This window comes from Motacilla alba, chromosome 2 (assembly GCF_015832195.1).
Source record: "Motacilla alba alba isolate MOTALB_02 chromosome 2, Motacilla_alba_V1.0_pri, whole genome shotgun sequence".
NCBI lineage: Eukaryota > Metazoa > Chordata > Aves > Passeriformes > Motacillidae > Motacilla > Motacilla alba.
The window spans coordinates 139,464,800-139,486,626 of NC_052017.1; positions in this window are offsets into that span (position 1 = coordinate 139,464,800).

Consider the following 21,827-nt stretch of genomic DNA (forward strand, 5'->3'; position numbering starts at 1 on the left):
TTATCACACAACAAGGTATTTTACTTACTAGTGGTTTTTGCTTTTCAAAACAAAGACTAGAGGTAGGCTACAGTGACATTGTAATGGCAAAGCTAAGGATCCCAGAAGAAGGGAGCAAAGCAAGAAAAACAAAAAAAGGCTCACAATCTGAAGAGAGAATTTAAACTCATTTGTGGCCCTGCTTAGCAGAATCTTATGGGAGATGGTCCAGGAGACCTGTTTGATTTTCATTTTCAGGGATTACCTCCTCTGAGCTCAACAAAAGTCCATCTGGTTCTACAGGAAGTCTGGCAAAGGTGGCAGGATGCCAGCATGGATGAAAAAGGAGCCCATGACAAAACCTAGACATTAAAAAGGAAGTTTAGAGAAGGTAGAAGGAGAATCATGTTGCTAAGGAGGAATACAGGACACTGTCTGAGCACACAAGGATGGGATAAGGAGTTCCAGAGCCCACCTGGAGTTCAGTCTGGTGAAGAAGATGTAAGGCAACAAGAAGGGCTTCTACAGGTACCTTAGCAGCAAAAGAAAGACAAGAGAAAAAGTGGGCATGCAGCTAAACAGTGCTGAGGAAGCTGGCTAATGTCATTGCAAGGCCATTGTCCTTTATCTTTGCAAGGTCATGGCAGCTGAGGAGGTTCCTGAGGACTGGAAGAGGGCAAATATTGTTTCCACCATCATGACAGACAAGAAGGGGTTGGCCCATGCAGATCTAGAAAATGGGCTTGATGATCCTTGTGGGTTGCTTCCAGCCCAGAGCATTCTATGATTCTGTGGTGATTTTAAGTCTCAAACAGCACTCAGACCTCATGTTCAAACAATGCAAACACTAAGGTGTGCTGTTCTTATCTGCCTTTGATCATATCAAATACACAGATGACTTGACACAACAAGAAAGCTACAAACTGTTTTCTCCTTTTTTTTTCACGTATAACTATAAAATCTGAGATAAGGTAGTTGTCCATTTTCTTCATACACACCATCCATAAAAGAGTAGTTTACATCCAGTTATCACCATAGTCACTGGAGCAGAATTTCTTAAGAATTTTGGATTTTAGATATCAGCACCAACTCTGTTTAGTATATAATGTGACACCCTTCATTATTGGTAATAATAAGCAACATGTTTGTCTAAGATTTGCTATCTGTTCTTCACACAAGTAAAGCCAAGATGTCTGCTGGTTGTTTGTTTGGCTTTCCTTTCATTTAATTGCAGGAGATCAAGATAGCCACTAAGCACTTACGTGATTTTGATGCAAGCAACCTCTCTACTCAGATTTCTGTGACTTATTTTGAACATAATTACATACAAAAAAATAAAAATCAACCCTAAATAAACCCAGAGAAACTGAAGTCAGCTGATTAGAGCACAGCTTTTCCAGCTGAAACTTTCTGTTTCTCTGCACACTAGGGCGAGCGGTTTCACACTGACGTTGGCTGTAGTGGGATGTTGCAGAGAGGAGTCAGCATCTGAAATCCTTCACCAGGAGGATAAGATGTTCAAATAGTGAGTTTCCTCTTTCCATCTGCTTCTTTCCTAATTTTTAACCTTTTTTCTTTCCCTCTTTTGTTTTTCCCTTTAAGTTAGTGTCACTTATGTAAGTTCTCTAACACACATTTCTAGCTTTCTCTTTTTTTCACTGGCACTTCTCCAGGTTATATCCACATTTCCTACATACAGTGCCATTTACATCTATTAGATACTATTTGCTGTCTGTGTCATCCCCCTAACCAGATTTGTCAGGCTCCAGGCCTGCAGTGTCTCCACTTCTCAAGATGACTGTTTTGTACCAAACCTGTACTATTTTACACCTTGTATCAGGGTCCTAAATACCTCATTCTGCTTAAAAAACCTTTTTCTTACTGCTAGGTATATAGCTACCTATAAAAAAACATAGTTCTAACACACAACTATAAATTAAAGTTTTGAAAAATTAGCTACAGGCAAGTGGCAAAATAGGCAAATTGTTTTCACAGTTGAATTAAGTTAAAGAAAGCTATAGGCAGGTCAGGTACGCTTTAAACCTTTTTCCAGAAGGTTTATACTCTAAATATATTTGATAGACGAGTCAAGTGTGAAACAGAGAGAGAGGAGACAGGGAGATGCTTATATATTCTCAGAAAAAGTGTTTCAAATGACAAAGTCAACAGGAGGAGCAGTTTTCCTGGGAAGATTACTATTTTTATAGGAAACTTCATTTTCATCTACTGTTTTTAACATTCATGATGTTAACACTGAGCTGATTTTTAAATTATTAACTGAAAAATCTTTCTTGCTGAGAACTCCAAAACTGGTTATTTATTGTGAAAACCAGAGCCACGTTAAGAAAAGTTAGAAAAGTTTTTTTTGGTTTTGAAATGTTTATTTCAGCAATAAAAACCCCAATCCTCCCAGCCAGCGCTCAGGATGAGCGGAATCCCAAGTCAATCTATGGCACCTGGCACAACGTGCCACCTGCTTTAATGACAGCAAAGGATTCAGCATTGTCACGTGCAGAAAGCTTGGAATTGCAAGGCTCCTCAGAAAAGTGGCAGGGAAGACACCTTACATGTTACATCCATGGGCAAATCTCTGCTCTTCCATCAGACACATCTGCAGGACAGTCCTTCTCTAGGAGCAGGACTCCTCTGACACTCAGAATCAAAATCTCTTGAAACTGAAAACAGAGATGAAAACCTGTAATATAAAACCATGCTGTAGAACCACACAGTGACTCAAAAATAATTTTGGAGCTGCAATGGAACATTACATTGCAAACCCAGCTGTTTACTGGCAGCTGTTGCAAAAAATATTTTCCTCCCTTTTGCATCTCCCCTCACCCCTGAAATTTATTTTTTTTTATTTAACACTCAGAGAAGCAAAGAGTTTTCACTGAGCTGGCTTTGTTTATTTACTGCCCTGGAGACGACTTAAGTTTCTCACAGTCAGCCAGTGGGAAGTAAAAAGCAATATTGCAGGGTAAATAATGAGATTGGGAGGACAACCATGCACTTTAGGAAACAGTTATGTTCATGGGTAGGTTTCTTTTAATTCCAAGGGAGAGGCAAATGCATGATAGCAATAGAAGGAGAAAATAAGAATGCTAAAAAATTGAAGACAACAGACTACTTCCATTCTGATATGGAGGATAAAACCTTTACAAGCAAATGTTTTTGCTCCTATATCTCCTAAATTATCTGACACTGTCAACCATCTTCATGATCAGTCTGAAAATCATTGCCACAGGATTAAGGCATTCTGCCATTACATCAAGGCAAAAAGTTTGGAAAGGCCAAAGCCGAAGGGGATTCATGTGGATTATGAGGTTAACCAGAATCATGATATTAAAGACTTTATTAATCTCTTAAAAAAATTAGGGGATTTGGAAAAGCCATCCATATTGCTTCAGTGCAGAAGATAATCTCCCTGGATGACTATCTGGGATAGGTTTATGTGAGTAATCATGATCTATGAACCATTGTAGATATTATTCTTACAACACTTGAAGTTTTCTGTCACATATTACTCATGAAAACGACCTCCTCAGTCTGGATACACCCATGCAGATAAAGCATGGGTGTTTTCAAAACACTTCTTTAGAAATGAGGCCAGCTTACACAAAAGTTCTTTATATTATTAGTCAGCTGTCCTTCAAAACAGGTGAACTACGCCTGGAATATCTGTTGGGAATGGTTTCAGTTTCTTGCTAATTCCTGCCCACAAGAACCAGGTGAGTGCTGACTATTGCAGGCCAAATCTGATCAAAACTGTCCTAGTGCCAGGGATCCTTCTAAGAGTTGCTCACTGGGCTGGATCCAGCGCCAGTGCTCCCACTTTGGCACCATTTAATTCCTTAGTAGAAAAGATCGGTATATTTATGATAAAACTGTGCAATAGAAGGGATCCAGCATACCAGTCACACTCTGGTGTGCGGCACAGCACATGAGATGATGTACTCAAGCTCTGCAGCTATCCCCAAGCCCCTTCCTTTCCCTTTCAAAACTCTCAGGGTAGAGTTTGCCCCCATGTGTGTAAGCTCAAAGGAAGCATTCCCCTCTCACTACAACCCCCAGTGGGTGACAACTTTGCTCAACAGGTCACAGCTTAAACCTAATTCCAATGAGAGCATTTAAAATGAAAAATACAGTCAGTAATGTTGGAATGTCTTGTAACCAAGCTGCATTATTTCATCCATGGAAGATGGGTATATCAGAATATTATTTAATATGATTAATATGTACCCTTCATTAAAGTTATTTTCTTCCCTTCACCTTCACCCATATTTGATATGCTGCTTGCAGAAGTTGTACGTTCACCTTCATTAATTCGCTGCAAACAGTCCCTACCCAGTTCATGTTTTTTCCTTCAAAAGTAATGTATTAATTTCAGTTGCATATACCTCACACAATAAAACAAAAACCCAACTACAGATTGTTAAATGCATAACTAAGCTGTTTACCTTGTAACAGCTTAATTAAAATACTTCACATCTGTAGTCAACCAGGGAATGTGGCCACTGGCACTAACGTGCTGCTAACCACTACATTCTGAGGGACACAAGGGATTTAAAAATATGTATACTCATACTTAATGTTTTCTGTTTACTGTGGCAAGTTTTTTCTTGAAGAGACCAGTTAGCTAGGATGCGACAATTTCATCATCCCATTTGTATTTTGTGCATGTTGTCCTTTATTTATTAAAAAATGTCCATACAGATTTCCTAAATTGGCTTCTTCCTTGAGTAAATACCAATAACAGAATAGTAGAGCCATGGGCACAGTGAAATTTTAAGCTCCATTTCTGTGTAAATATATGGAGCAATAATAATACAAAAATTATTCTAAAGCAAAATGTTTGGCTGAAAAACAAATGCCTGCTTTGCTTTCTGGATATCTAAAATGACCATTTTTCTTAAGTAAGGTAATTCCATAAAAGAAAACACTTTTCATCATGAGAAGTTAAAATGTTCCATTTTGAAAATTACAAAATATTTCTTAATATCTTCTCCCATTTACATTTTATTTCTTCTCAAAGCTATTTACAAATTGCCTCTGCATTTATGAATGTTTTTATTTCAAAATAGCATTTTCTGGTAATTCTTGTATTAACTAAAACTAGTTCAGGGAGAAGGTGCAGATATTCAAAGAGGTCTCTGTTACTTATACTGGGGGCAGCCTGCCAAAACAACGTGTCATCTTTTGAGTCAAATATGAAAGCACAAAATTAGGATGGGGGTCAAAAGGAGAAACATCTGACTGCAAAATTGAGATTAGAATTGACTTTTGTCTACATTGCCTCAACAGTACAGCCCTGATGATGCCAAGCGTACTGCACAGCTCGTGTAATACGATGCTGTGTTGGTCTAAGTTTATGCTCAGACAATTGGTTAGTGGTTGAGCATTGTGGGTTAAAAGGCAGCTTTCAGTGTGTATCAGGCAGTCAGTGAGGGATCACAGCCAACAATAACAGGCAGTGTGACCTATGCTAAAGGAAAACAGGAAACTATCTGCTGCAAGGAGGAAAGTCTGTGACCTTTCCTACTGTTTCAATGAGATGGCCTGTAACTCTGCTACTAAAGGACTTCTCACAATTTGGCCTGTAGTACCTTAAATTTGTCCTTTCTAGAACCAAATTAAGCTTCTATTTGAGTGTTTATTTCCCTCTAGCCAGACATATTTTCTCACAAAATACAGGTGATTAAGTTCTTTGACTTCTAACCACCTTTCAACGAAGACTGAAGTGGCCCAACAGGTCCAAGTATTCTTTGGAGAGAGAAGTGACTAAGAAGCACACATATTGACCTCATGAAAGCATTCATTTCCTTTCCCAAGACAGTTTTTAAAAGCACTATATTCAAATCCTGTGATAAGATGATGAGGTAGGAAGAAGGATGGTATTGCTATTGTGGAGGAAGAGATGACATGATGGTGAGAACTGTCTAGTCATCCAGATAATCAGACCAATATTCCAGATGTGTTTTTCACTCAGGAGTGAGACCTCCAACTCGTTAGCATGCAGGATGGGCTCAAGGTGCAAGACATTTTGAAATGGTCACAAACTATTTTGATCACTATTAAGGATTCAAAGTCCTGTCAGCCATCACCTTTAATAGACAAAAAGTCTTGGCATGGAGAAATCACTGCATGTTACATACTCTGTGAGCAAAAGATTAGTTGAATATATCAAAGCCCTGCACATTCAGTGAACAAAGATTATCTTGCATAAGACCATTCCTGTCTATTCCATCTCAGGATAGCTTTAATGAACAAAGAACACATGAGCACACAAATAGTATCCCTGGACTATGTGAACATTGATTTCAGGTATGTCTTCTTTCCAGGAAAATATTAGTAATCAATGTTCTTTAAAATTGATGTATTTGGTATTGTTTTTTTCCTGCTCCAAGACAATGTCTCTCTCAAAGGAACAGAGAGATTTTCTGATGTTGTTACAAGGTATAGGGTTGGCATCTCTTGTAAAACTGTTTGTTTATTTTACATTGTGTCTACCAACTTAAACACTTTCCCTATAATAAGACGCTTCACCTCCTGAAAGCATTTATCTCCTCCAGTAAGTATGATGAGATCCTGGATGAACAGCTCAGACTGCTCATCTAAATGAAGGAGCTTATACAGATGAGCAGACTCATCTCTTCTACCCTAAAACAAAGGCTGTATGCACTTACCACTTGTCTTTGTTTCCTCCTAGTGGAAATTTTAGCAAATCTCCTTAATTTGCTTGAGTATCTATTCATCATTATAAAGAGATGAAGAAGGTGTTTCAATCAAGATGTAAGAACTCCTGAAAGTAATTGTTAAGAGTTCATTCTTAACAATGTTGTGCCTTGGCAAATTTCATTCACCACTCAAAAAACCCCAGCATCTACAGCTATATCTAGGGTCCTCCTTTAACCTCTAAATTTTGCTGCCACAGTTACAATGGATGGCGAATAATGAATCCTTCAGGGAAACAGAGGCAATCTGTAATCCCAGGAGGTCATATGGATTTAAGCACCTTTGGTAAGAAGACCAGCATACACATTGTAGCTATCTCACCAACAGAGAGTATGTTTGGACACTAGTAGAGGATAATATGAATGAGGAGGAAGAAATCCACATGCCATCAACTGGCAGCTAGATCCAGCTATGTAATTAAAAATGGCTCTTCAACTCAGGGAGTAAAGCTCGGGCTATTCACACTTCATAACAGTGGAAGTACACACACAAATCATCAGAAAAACTAAGACACAGAAGCAGTTTGGCTATGCTTCAAGTACTCAGACTACTAATGAAAATGGAGGATTATTGTGGAATTGCTAAAACAACTTTTGACTGAAAGGTTGCCTTAATAAACACAATTCCTTGTACATTTTACAATAAGCTAACTGCAGAGGCCTCATGGGCCTCAGTTCCTAAAGAAAAACAGAGGTCTTTGTAAATACACAAGCAAAGAAACTCAGTAAAATCACACCCATTGTATTAGATTATTTTGATGCCCTTGATCTAGACAATTGCATGGTTCATAACACAATAGAAAAGCCACTTTTAACTGGGCCTCTTTGAGAGTTTGTAAATTCTAGCAATATGCCAGCAGTTACTACATTGTCTTCTCTCTGTTCAGTTCCTGTGCTTCTCCTAAGCTCTGTTTACTTTGGATATGTATGGGCTGTTAGTAGCAATTCAAGGTTACTGCCAAATCCCTGAGAACTATTGACTGGATAGAGATGTTAAAATGCTCTGGCTACCTGGTATAAGTTTCTCACTCTATTTCACTTCTGTGAAATCTGTGAAATACTTACTCCTCTTCAGCCCTCTTACTTCCAATAAAACACTGAAAATTTTACTGACAATCTAGGGATGTATGCTTCCAAACTGGGCAATCTTTGTGGTGTTTTAAGGCCAGTCCTCTCAAGATCCTCTCCAGAATGCTTCTGACTGCTTAGTCTTTGTCCTCAATTTGAAGACTTTCCCTGTCAAGCAAAACAGCTAGATGCTTTCAAAAAAGAATCAACAAAGAAGCAGAGAACAAAGCGTGTTCGGAAGTCACATCAAGTTTCTTGCAGGGAAAGCTTTTATTTCTTACAGGAACACAGGTGTCACCTGATGGTGGAAGAGGAAGACATAGAACTAACCACAACCAAGTCTGTAATCTTTGAATTCTACACGTAATGGTTATTGCCTGGCATCGAAATGAGAAAATAAAGTTTCCCCTCAGGGCAGGCTTTTTGTGTTTCTTCGTTCCTTATGAGAGTCCAATAGGAGTACCTGTTTCTTTATAGTATTATCTATTTTCTGCTGGTTTTCATAATTCCCTTCCCATTTAATTAATCTTTACTTACTCTCTAATGGGATACTGAAGTTATGATTGAAAAGTTATCATGAAATGGATAGGAAAGACATGCAAAGTCATATAGTATTACAATGAAGATTTATATTGTTTATTCTACCTACAGTATGAAATAATAAAAAATCCCCAACAATTAATTCTATCATACTCTGTAGCAGAAAATACTGTGGGGACTATGCATGCTCCTCTAAAATGGAGGATGATTGTACATCTCTCCTCCAAGCCACCACAGACTTTCACAACGACGGTAGATGCTTTCCTTGGGGCTAGGGAAAAAAGTGTTGGATGTTTCTGATAAAGTAAAAGCACATGTACACCCTAGAATATATTTCAAAGCACAGTTTCATAACTTGCTATTAGGCAAAAAAAACCCAAAAAACAACCAACTCCATGTTTCTATGCTGAGATAAATATCTTCCTTCAGTGAATCTTTGCAAGGTAAACCCAGCCTGGATCTGAAAGTCCATATGTGGTTTCTGGAGCACCACTGAGAAGCTGTACTCCAGATCACTCTTAATTTTTTTCCATTAAAGAAATATCCAAAGATTTCCTGAGAAACATATTCTTATGCATTACTTTCTTTAGGGTTGTGTTTTTTTCAGTACCATGTTTCCAGAAATATCCTCTGCTAAAAATCGCAGGCACTGACTTCTTGGTCTTCCCTTCAGAGAGAAGGAAAGCGAATGACCACAGTTCATTTCACAGAACATTCACAGTCTTATACATATTGCAAAGCTGTTGTATATCCTACTTCCATTTACTCAATTCCAAAACAAACTAGCTCAGATCTGCCTCTTTTTCCTCCCAAAACTTTATTTATGGAAGCTCTGCTTTAGTCTTGCTTCTCCCTGCACCCTTCATGCCCAGTGTTGCAAGAGTTCTCCAACCAGGGCTTGCCGTCACCAGCAGAGCAGAATCACCTTATGTGTTTTGGTGAAAAACCAACCCTGTACAGACATATAATAATGGTTGTATTATCTGCATTCCAGCAGAGGAGGAAAAAGAAAAACTCTTAGAAGTATTCAGGAGAGAGCAAAGTGGATTTGAGCTGACATGAGTTCAACCTCTCTGCACTTCAAGCTGGCTGGGTGAGAGCCATGGCCATCTAAGTGGCATTATCCTCCATGGAAAAACTTAGCAAATCTAGAGTTGGGGTCTCCTGCACAAGACAGATAATGACACACTAGAGCGAGGTCATTGCAGAGCCATCAGTGGAGACAGAATGCATGAGATGTGGCTGACAGAACCAGGTGTATTCAGTCATAAGAAAATAAGAGTCATAAGAAAATCTCCTTTGCAAACAGGCCTTCACCCAGACACTATTGTCCTGGGCCATTTTTGTTATTCCTCAAGCCCACAACCTCTCTTTCAGAAGGTAATTGGGAGATCAGCCACCCATTGGTTTCATGCAATGAGATCAGCTGGTTTAATGCAGTGTCTGGGCACCACTGGCACAGTGAATGCAGGACTCAGAGCACTGAAGGATTCTCACAGAGCCTTGAAGCAAAAAAACACAGGTTTTATTTTGCAAATATCAAAACTAAATGGTTTTGGACTTTTTGGATTATCTTTTATGTCAGAGGTAATCATAGTAAACCAGTCTCTTTTTTTTGGAAACAAAGTTCTCAGTCATAAAAAATTATAAAATTCTTATGAAGAGAATGAAAGAAACATTCCTATCCCTACCTGCACTCTAGTCTCAGGGTGTGCAAGGAGAGAGCAGGCTGAGGCACAGCTCAGGTGAGATGGTTTAGATTGTTCACTACTCCTTATGTCATAATCACATGCCGTTACTTCAAATTGTTAAGTAATTCTAGTTAGAGTAGCAGCTGCTGTACATCCCTAGAAGCTACTGCAATGATAAACTCAGGCTCTTTCTCTTTTTATCAAGGCCTCAAATCATTAGTTTGATTTCTTGATACATTTAGCAAAGCCTTTGTTTAAAGCTAGCAGCATGCACATCCACCAGATTTTCCAGATAAATGTTGTGAACTCATACACTAAATCTGAGAAGGTCTAGTTTTCATCATAATGGTCCAGAACTAGCCGTTTGCTACCAAACTATATTCTGTTCACTGATAAAAATAATTTATATATACATAAAATGTTGTTTCACTGATCTACATTCCAGATAGATTGAACAGGAATATGCCACCACTATATCAAAGAATAATGTAGAAAACCATTCAAATGATATAGAAGTTTACATTGATCTTTGTAAAAAGTATACTCAAAGCCTTCTTCAACAGCCTTTTATTTTTTAAAGAGAGTAGTTAATTCCAGATATTGTTACCCTGATCCAGAACAGGCACTCTCAACACTGCCATAAACAGCTAAATAGACAAACTAGTGCTTACAAATCAATCAAAATATATAAACCACAAGTGTCGAAATCAGTGTTTTAAATATGTATAATGATGTACAGCTTCTTTGAAATGGAGAGAAGAAACACTTCTGAATACTATTACAGGCAAATACAAGCATTCTTTGACAAGCAATGAAGTTCATAATTATATTAAGGTGTACATGCTCACTGATCTTTCCTTTTGCAGGCACCTACTGCCTTCTCTTGTGCTACTTTTTTGCCCCTTCTGTCCTGCAAAAATAACAGCAAAGAAATAATGGGAGGCAAAAAGAGGATGTCCCAAGATGAGTAACAGTCTGTCCTCCTCCTCTCCTGTCCTCAGCCTGTCCAGGCAGGCCCGTTGTTCAGCTTCTTTATTATGGTCATTTTTTTTGTCCATGGTTCAACAAAATCCCAAAATGCTGACTCTGATCTCTTAGGAGCTCTCTGAGGGAGGCTCTCAAAAAACAGCTATGTAAAAAAAAAGTTCTTTTTCCTGCTGTTTCACTGATATGACAGACAGAAAAACATGAGAATATTGACTAAAAATCAAAGCTGGTGCTTTGTTGTCCCTGGCAGATTTATTTTCTCTCAGGGAGATAAAAGGACTAAATATCTTTCCAACCCCTTTCCAAGGTCTTTATAGCCATGGCTATGCCTTCCAAAATGGTTTGGGTTTCTTACAAATCCCTAAAGAATGACTGAAGAGGCAAGGCTCATAATTTAGCTTTTTATTGCTCATTCTTAGGGCAACATGGCATGTCTCTTCCTGCACCTTCTCCTACCACAGGTTTAGCAGGCAAGAAGTGCTTCCTGCTCAGCACAGAAATACCTCTGATTTAGAGAAATGAGCACTGTTAATACCCAGCAGCCCTCTTGGAGGTGTTATGTTCATCAGAGTTGGGGCACCAGCTCAAGCTGACTCTTGAGCAGGTGACCAGCAATTGCCGTCCCTGGTGGCATGATGACTGATTGTTGCAAAGCATATATCCTGCGTAAATCCACGTGCAAAGAGAATGGAATCTGCAGTTCTCAACATCCTCCCCTGCATCTCCTCTCAAGGCTATGTTCACTCCTTCATTACCTATCAACCTGACAATAGTGTTTCTTCAAGCTCTTCAGCTAACTTAGATTACAGTTACAGCTACCCGCCCCTACCATTGCTCCTTCAGTGTAGAAAGGAGGTCTGAGTGTGAATAAGATAGAAAGAAAAACATAGTCCAAAGAAATGATTTTTATTGCAGCTAAAACTAGCCAAAGTATTCAACAAAGGCTCCAAGTGAATGACATTTCATGAGGGGCATTTTTCTGTTCTTCTCAGGGGGAAAATCTTGTTCTCATGACAGATGATTCTTTATAGATGCTCTGGGAGGGACAGAGTATTTTCATACAAGTTTTTCTACTTTGCACACAAAATATACTAAGTGGCTTTTTATATTATTTACAGATTTACAGGCTCTGTTTCTCTTTAGAAAAAATAATCTCATTAACTCAGTTTTCAGGAGCTAAACCAGTCACTTTGGAAAAAATAGAGGAGAAAAAATTAACCTGTGTACTCCTGAAGAGAAAAGATTATTGTTACGAATTAACAAGATGACACTTAATATGTGTTTTTATTGAGAAAAATACTATTGCTTACGTCAGAATTCACTCATTATTAGGCAATTTCAGCTGAATGAGATATTATATTAGAAAAACTTCATCTTGCATTCAACATTCATTTGGCTGCAGGGGGAGTTGCTTGAAGACCATACTGTTATTTCCATGGAAGAAGCTTGAACTTCTCTGTTTTAACATAACCCTGCTAGCAGCTTCCACCCCAGTGACTAAAACAAGTAGTGAGAATTGCTGAGATAGTTCTGAAGAAATCAAAAAAGCTGCAACAGTTTATCAGAACAGTTTATCCAGAGGGTTTACTGGTGACATGCTCCAGGGAGTGCATGAGTCATACAGGGAATGCCATTTGGCTGACATTTGCCATCTGCCTGCAGTGGGTTACAGCCCCCAAATGCCAAAACTGAAGCACAAATTAGAGACGTGGGGATTCTTACTCCTAAGATAAAATTGGACTCGGAGCTTAATTCCTCATGAACTGAAATTTAAAAAATGCCTATGATGATCTTTGAAAGGGGGAAGAGATATCTGATTTTGAGTGTAGCCAGACATCTGCACCCCTCCCTGCCTTCAGTGGGGACGTGGACCCTCAGCACCTGCTAGGATGAGAACCCTTAGCCATTTTACAAAGGGAGTGAAGAATATGAAGATGATGAACAGTGACATCTCTAATCTTTGCAGAGTAAAACAGCTCATGATCACAGCTGGTTAAAATACAGAATGACCAAATGATTAACCAGCAGAAATGTGGGCTGTGTTGTTACTGCATCAAAGCATGCAAGGCCAAACAAGCTCTCAGCTGGAATACAGATGCCAAAAGAGAGCTGACAGCCAGAAGCCATGTGCTTTTGGAACCTATCCCTGGAGAATGAGAAGGAGGAGAGATTTTCCCATGCTGATTTGTCTCTCATTGCCTCTCTGGATTTGATCCACTACTGATGTAGTCCAAATTTGCAATTGGAACCTAGTGTAGAAATCCAAGATTTTTATGGCTTACAAAGGATAACAAAAGGATAACAAAAACAAACAAACAAAAAAAAAAAAAAACCAAAAACCAACAAAAAACAAAACCCAAAAACAAAAAAAAAAAAAGAAAAAAAAAAAAAAAAAAAGAAAAAAAACCCCAAGAAAAACCTCTCTCCACTTTTTATATTATGCAGAAGAAGCCAAGAGGAGATTAAAGAAGGATTTTTCAAACTGACCGATGTTTTTTTGGAAGGTTTGGAATTTTGGGGAGTCCAGCTTTTAGGAGCTGAGAGAATCCAAATTTTTCAGTTAGTTAAAAATCAGGACTGATCATTATTTTTCCATAAAAGTAGCCTAAAATTACTCATCACTTGAAAATCTGTCACATTAACTATCCCAGCATCACACAAGCAGTCTGAATCAGGAGTGTCTTGTACCCCAGGATGAAGGTCTCTTCTCTGTATTTTGCCCAGAGTATAGATTTCCAAAGACTGACTAGGAACATATAATTAAACAAACCCAAAAATGTTTCTTTTGCATGACACCTATGCAATAGTAAGGCAACAATCTGGGGAATAGCTCAAAGACTCCACCTCCAACAGAGAGACAAGCGCGTGCAATAACGGAAGGCCCCTCTCACGAGTGAGGCCAGCACAGCTCTTCTGAGAAACACAAAATCACAGAATGGATAAGCTTCAAAGGAAACCATGGGGTGCACTGCTCAGAGCCATAGTTCAGCCTGAGTAAACCTAAGGATGGGGATTCCACAGCCTCTCTGGGCACCTGTTCCAATGTTTTGTTGCCCTTGTTGTGAAGAATGAAGAATGCTTTTCTTATATGCAGTCACAATATTTTTCACTTTGAGTTCCCTTGCTTCATATCCTTTCATTGTTTGCCTCTGAGAAGAGAAGAACTTCATCTTTGCTATACTCTCCCATCAGGGACTTGCAGATAGCACTAAGATCCACCTGAGCTGTGTTTCCTCCAGCCTAAGGTAATCCAGTTCTTTCAGCCTTCTTTCATAAATCTTGTATTATGGCTTCATGACATTCTTGGGGGTCATCCATGGGATCCAATCCAATCTATTCACTGTCATTCTTATCCTGAAGAGCCCAAAACTGGATGCAGTACTGGAGGTGTAGTCTCACATGTGCCAAGAAACCTGACTTGCTGTCAGCATTCTTTCTTGTACGGTCCAGTATGTGGCTGTTCCCCACTGCAGCAGGGGTGCACTGCTGCTTCAATCTCACAGAATCACAGAGCAGGTCAGATTGAAAGAGATCACACTGGGTCATCTGATCCAATTTCCCTGCTCAGGCACAGTCATCCCAGAGCACATTGCACAGGATTGTGCCCAGACAGTTCTTGAATATCTTCAGTAACAGGGATTCCACAGCCTCTCTGGTCAATCTGTTCTAGTGTGCAATAAAGATGTTCTTTAATGCATATTAAGAAGTTCTGCACATTGAAGAAATTCTTCCTTGGGTAAAAGTGGAACTTTTGTCCATCAGTTTCTGCCAGTTGTCTGCCTCTTGTCCTATTGCTTGCAACCACTGGGAATAGCCTGATCCACCCTCTTGACGGTGACAGACATTGATGAAGTTGCCTCTCAGTTGTCTCTTTGTGAGGCTGAACAGCTCCCTCAGCCTTTCCTCATAAGAGGGATGCTCCAGTCCCTTAATCATTTTTGTAGCCCTCAGTTCTCAATCCACCCCACTGTCCACTTATCCAGTTCAAGTTCAAGTCACTGTCCACCAGAATCCCTGGATCCTTTCTTGCAAAGCTCCTGTCCTAGGCTGTTTTATCACATGGCTTTATTCGCTACCATTTGCAGGTCTTCCTTCATGTCTTTGATGAACTTCATGAGTTTTCCATCAGCCCATTTCTCCAGATCTCCATTTCTCCTCCTAGATCCATCTGAGGAATAGATCTGTTCTTTATGTCAGCTCAGTCTTCCTCTGACTGGTGTCATCTGAAACATACTGAGGGGCTTTGACAGGATCTGGTGTCCAAGTACAAGGAGTTGCAATTTCTTAATATTTCAGCAACATCATTCTGTTGAAAGTATTGTGATTATTCCTTGTTTGTTATTTGAATTGTTGGATCTTGTGAAGCTAACATTGCATAGCCTAGGCATTTATTTCAATGCTTTGTAGAGATTCTGGAAATTTTCAGGTTCTCACTGCTTTGTGTTTTTATAAGTTTGTCCTCCATTTACACACGAAGCCAGACAGAATTAGTAAAATGGTGCCATAGTTGCATCAACAGTTTCAGCAATGTTATGGTTAAAAATTGTGAAACATAGGTTTTTAGGTTATTACATATTATCCACACACTCCTTGATATCTCTTTTGTGCTCAAGAATCTTCCACTCTATTTTTATGCTGCTTCTGCAGGTTAATCCTTCTGTATGAGATTCATTACAATGGAGAATGACTGAAACCCACTGACGTGGCAGCATTTCCTGATAATCTTTGGGAAATAACACATTGTCCATAATAGCGAAAATCTCTTTACTGAAGAGAAATAAGGCTTTTCTTCCACAGAAAGTTGATTTCAGGCATGGAAAAGACAAATTGGTAAGTATAAACCAAACTATGCTTCATTATCTTCCCTAGCTTTTTTAATTTGATACAGTAGGTTCTGAGATAAATATAAGTTTGGAATATGTGAAATCTTATATGTCTTTCAGAGAAATAAAAAAGATAAGGCAGAAAAAATCCTCTTGGGAATGTGCAATTGATCTGATTTCAGAGTTCATCTGGCATGGTAACTGATTCCAGCTCTAACTGAGAAACTAAGAAACAGATTTATAGACACTGCAACAGGGCTTCAAAGAATGATAATTGACTGAAAGACCTTTCCTTGATCTACTGAAATGCTTTAAGGGTTGATCTAGCTAAGAGCAATAAATTAGGATGATCCTTTTCAGAGCTGATGCTACCAGTTTTTGCACATGCTAAAAGCAAGTTTTACTTTGTAGTAACTCCTGTTACTACAGGAAGCCAGATAGCCTGGAAATGGTCAAAAAATGGTGTTTTGCTTTTGTAAAGGGCCTTGGGAGACTCCTAAGGCAGCAGGGAATGTTAAATCTCATTCACATGTATTATAGAGGTATTATTCCATCTGCTTTTGTCACAACAGCATTTAGTTCCAGTGATAAACCTTGAAGCTGTACTCAAATTTACAAACACAAGAATTCCAAAAATACTCTACCAAAGCCAGCTGAAGCTGCCCTGTTTTAATGCCTGTTTTACTACTCATGGACTAGGATGCCTGAGGTGCATTCAGCCTCAGTAAGTTCACAGACAGCACCAGGCTGTGTGGTAGTGTTGATCTGCTGGAAGGTAGGAAGGCTCTGCAGAGGGATCTGGACAGGCTGGATCAATGGGCTGAGGACAATTGTATGAGGTTCAACCAGGTGAAGTGTCAGGTCCTGAACCGGGGTCACAATAATCCCATGCAATACTACAGGCTGGGGCAACAGTGTCTGGAAAGTTGCCCTTGGAAAAGAACCTTGGAAAAGCCAGTGTGTGCCCAGGTGGCCAAGAAGGCTAATGGCATCCTGGCCTGGATTAGATACAGGGTGGCCAGCAGGACCACGGCAGGGATTGTCCCCCTGAACTCAGCACTGATGAGGCTGCTCCTCAAGTCCTGTGTCCAGTTCTGGGCCCCTCACCACAAGAGGGAGAGCGGCTGGAACACGTCCAGAGAAGGGCAACAGAGCTGAGAAGGGTCTGGAGCACAAGTCCGAAGAGGAGCAGCTGAGGGAGCTGGGGGTGTTCAGCCTGGAGAAAAGGAGGCCCAGGGGAACCTTATCACTCTCTACAACTCCCTGAAAGGAGGCTGCAGCCAGGTGGGAGTCAGTCTCTTCTGCCAGGTAACAAGTGACAGGACAAGAGGAAATAGCCCTAGGTTGTACCAGGGGAGGTTTTGATTGGACATTAGGAATAATTTATTTGCTTAAAGGATTATTAAGCATCGAAAGAGACTTCCCAGAAAAGTTGTGGAGTGACCCTCCCTGGAGGTATTTAGAAGATGTGTAGATGTGGCACTCTGGGACATGTTTTAGTGCTGAACTTGGCAGTGCCAGATTGACAGCTGGGTCTTAATGGTGTTTTCCAGCCTTAAAGATTCTATGATTCTAGGTCTTGAATGGAGACAGACCTAGCTAGTTCATGTGGTAAGGTTATAATTTTGATATTTCACCCCATTATATCCCAAGTATGTTTAAGACATCTTTTGGCCCTGTTCTGAACATTTGCCCCAAACATTTGTTTGGGCAAAGCAAAAAAGGAGCTATGAATAGAAATATTTCTCCTCTGCAGTGGAGGAGCTGCAGAAGAGCTCACTGCTCCTCTTCATCTTCACTGCTATTTCAGGAACTAATGTTTCTTACACACACACAACCCCACCACCATTCAACTTGCTTAAGTCTAATTTCTCTCTTTCTTCACAACTCTGTGCTTCTAGGCACTGCTCAGCTTGCCAGTATCTGTCAACCATCTAATACTGCCACCTTACTGCCTTAAGGGCCACAACTATATTTAAGTTTCACATGAAAAATATGCTAACACTTTCAATTTAATAAAAATTAAATGGTGAAAAAGAGAGGAATGATCACCAGATCAAAGGTAGTTCTTCAACCTGAATACTACACATCTAGATATTGCAAGCGTTTGCAACAGAGGTAGGACAAAGTACAAATTTTGTAACAAATTTTCTGAAATCTGTCATTTTCATGACATGATTTTCTGAAATCATACATGGTTTTGCCAGTATAGGAATCGGACAAAGTGTTCCGCTTTAATTTGGATTAAGCCATTTCTTCTTACTGAATAGCTAATGGAGAGAAGAGCACTACCTCTGATAGTGAAAAGACTTGGATTAATAATTCACCTGCTCTTTCAAATCAAGTTTTCTATAAAATTTAATATAAAATGGTAAGGTAGACACTTGAAGCATAAAGGCTGGGCAAATGTGTGAAAATACAGCCCAAAGCCTCTGACACCAAGAACTTGAAGAAATTACATTGCAAGACAAGATGTATTCACTGATGTTATGGAATTGTTCCTGAAATGAAAATTGTGCAGCTGCAAGGCTTTCAAAGAGGTTAAATGTTTATGAGATTTTAACAGTAATACTCATTATCTCCAAATATTATAACAGCAAAATAGCTTTAGAGGTGTGCATTAGGAATTCATTGAGATCAATAGTCCTATAGGAAAATTTCTGTCTAAGAAAAGAACAAAGAATAATGTTTTTTAATGAAACACAAATTGCTGAGTTTTAAAAGAGAATAAGCAAGCAGCACTGTCTGATGTTTCAGATGAGGCTGTAAAGATGCTGGAGAGGAGTCCTCTTCAAAACTATTAACATGCAATGCAAGTGGTGAATGTACAGACCAGAAAGAGTAAACAAACCAAGTAAAATCCAAGGGCTTGTAAAGTGAGCCACCCTACTGTGGAGAATCCTCCCCAAAAGCCATTAGCTGGACCTCTGCTGGTTTTAATCTACATAAATGACAGAGACAGATGGAAAGCACTATGCAAGACGAATTCACTGATTATATCAAGTGGGTGAGCAGAAAAAGGAACTGGGTTTCCTCTGAAATCAGACTGCTATGAAGTAAATAAAATTCAGCATTGACAAACATAATTGAGGACATGTGATATGCAGCAGCAAAGAGCCCAGAAGATGAAATTAAGCAAAACAAGAAAAAGCCAAAAAACTTTGCTTGGAGGGGATCTCAGGAAGATACAGGATTTGTCTCAAAAGAAAATTGTGATGTATGCAGAGAACTTTTCCTTTGAAGCTTTGTGTATCCTGCCAGTAAGGAACCTGTCTGGAAAGCTGGAATGATATCTTTCTCTCCATGTCACACCCTTTATTTGTTAACAGAGCACCATAAAAAAGCATAAAATCATCCAGGTGCTGTCTCTTATTATTTAATATATTTGGGACATCAATTGACCCTGCATTGCCAAGTTCTGTAGCTGTTCCACAGAAATCAACAACAGATCTCAGCCAAAACAAACAAGAAAAGAAAAATTATTGCCATTGTATACAATCCTACCAGCTACCAGCTTAAACCATCACTAAAGTTAAGTAGCATTTTTACAACTATCCCCATGAAAGGCCAGATGTATAGTGCTTTCATTAATAAGAGATTATGAAACAATTCTGAAACCATTTGGAAAATTGTGTTGTTCCCTAAGGGCAGGCAGATTTTAAGTGCACATATTCTGAAGTAAAACTACTTGACTACTTAATCTGCCTCATTGACTATGTAAAAGAAAAAAGGCTACCCACTTCTTGAGGACATGTTCTTTGTTGATAAAACCTTTGTTTCTAAAGCCTATGAGAATAGAGGCATAGACAGGCTAATTCAAGAGCCCAAAACAGCTCCCATCACCAGACAAGGTGTGAGTTAGGCAGGAGAAATGGTCACCCCTCCCTCAGTTTCATGGGCATGCCCCTTGAGTGACCTTGGGAAGGCTGAACCCAAAAGACATGTTTGGAAGGTTAGGTAGACTTACAGGCTAGAGTCAAGAGTCAAGATTTCTGCAGGTGTGACCACAGTCTCATGGCAATAACCTGGATTCCTGAGGCTGTGGGTAATCTCATGACATAGCCAGACACAATGTGTATAAATCTTCCTCTCCTCTTTTACCCACCATTACTTCTCTCTTGTAGCAAGACTGAGTGATAAAGGTACTTTTCCTTTCATCTTAAATCTCCCCCTTTGTTTTTATGCCCACTGAGATAAACCCAGAATTAAGCCTGTAGTGCTAGAAGGTCCTGCTCATGCTGGTAGAAACTGTTGTCATGCTGTGCCCTCTTCCAAATGCTAGCGTGGTAGTTTGTGTCACCACTTATTGACACAGACCTTTTGTAAAATTTTCCTACAGCCTCTTCTTCCTGTCCCGAAACACCCTCCAAAATCAGATTCGTGATATGACCATTCAAACACACTAGCTCAGGGCAGGAAATGGCCAGGGCTGGAGCTCACACTGCTGGGAGAGGGCAGGCGATGGTGTCAGTCACTTAACCAGTATTGCTGAAGAAATGTCACTTAATAGATACCCAAATCCTCCTTGGGGAACAGCCAAGCCATTCTCTTAGATTGCTTATTAGACGAAATATGAAAGGGCTGGAAAAGATCATGGCCAACATTTAAGTTCCTTTACTGAGAAGGACATTTGGGTCACTTACACTTCTTGCAAAACCTTTTAATGCTTTTAGAACCTCAGTAACTGATGCTGTAGATGCTCATTATTGCTGGCTGAAAAAATTACATGGAAAGAGGCTGTGGTTTGCCAGTGCTTTTGCATTCTCTGGCACTAGGTGTAAGAGGAGAATAAATCCCCAGGGTAGGTTAGGAGACAAGGAGCCTTTGTCCTCAAAATGCTCTCATTATTAACCCTTACAAACTTAAACTGGAATACATAATTCAGGGGATGTAAAGCCTGATGCAAAAGCCTGGAGGTAAAGTCTCAGGAGGGGGATTAGAGAGAAGGCAATTTCACAGTGCCCTTCCCTGTCCTTTTGTGCCTGACAACTGTGCAGGACTGAAGAACTACAGAAAGACTGAGATGAGGACAGGCAGGGTTGTAGACTAGCAGAGTTCGTGCCACCTTGTGCAGAGCAGCACAGATGAGCAATCTGGGGAGGGGGTGATGGAAACTAGAGGAAATTAAAGGAAAACAAATGCAGAACAGATGTCAGAAAGCACATTTTCCTTTGGAGAATAATAAAGGCATGTGGTGGCCTTCCAGACAAGGTTACTAGGGCAGGAATAACAAGGCCATTTCATAAATAATTAGCTGCTCTTCAGGGTGCAAGTGAAATGCTAGCAATGACCAAGTAGGGCAGCTGACACAGGAACAAAGAATATACTCTTTCCCTTCCTTTGCACATGGGATATTTCTTTTGTAACACTCTTGTTTTCAGAGCTGCAGTTTTCTTGCAAGAGCTCCCCGATAAACCTCAATTGTAAGGTTGATAAACCTCAACCTCTCTTGTAAGGCCGTCAGGAAGAAGCTGTTTTGTGTCTGCTGTGATAGTCAGAGGTAGCAGAGGAGGTGGGGTGGGTGTGTGTGTGTGACCCAGAGTACATGTGTGTGACGTGAACTCTTCTCTGTTAGGAACAGAAGACCACCAACACATTTGACCCACGGGCAGTCAATAATCACTTTCCAGTTGGTAATAACTTCAAGTTCTTTGTGATCCTGAACTATGATTGAAAGGGTATTAAATGGCTACTTAAAGGAGATGGTCTCTCAGGCTGAAATGAGGCTTTATGTGCATTACTGACAAACCTTGGTATTATTCAAATTCCTTCAGAAAAATGCTTTAGTTCAAATACCTAAACCTCTGTCTAGCACCTTGTTTTGTCATTTACCAGCTCACCTGAAACTTTTTACTGCCTGTTTTGGTAATTTACTTGTAATAATGGCTAAACAACCTTTTCACTGATGATATGAAAGTAGTTCAGACAGGAAGGAGAAGTGTGAAATTACAAAAAATACAAAAAGAAGACACTGAAATGCTTCCTTTACTTTTCAGCTTAAGGATGTC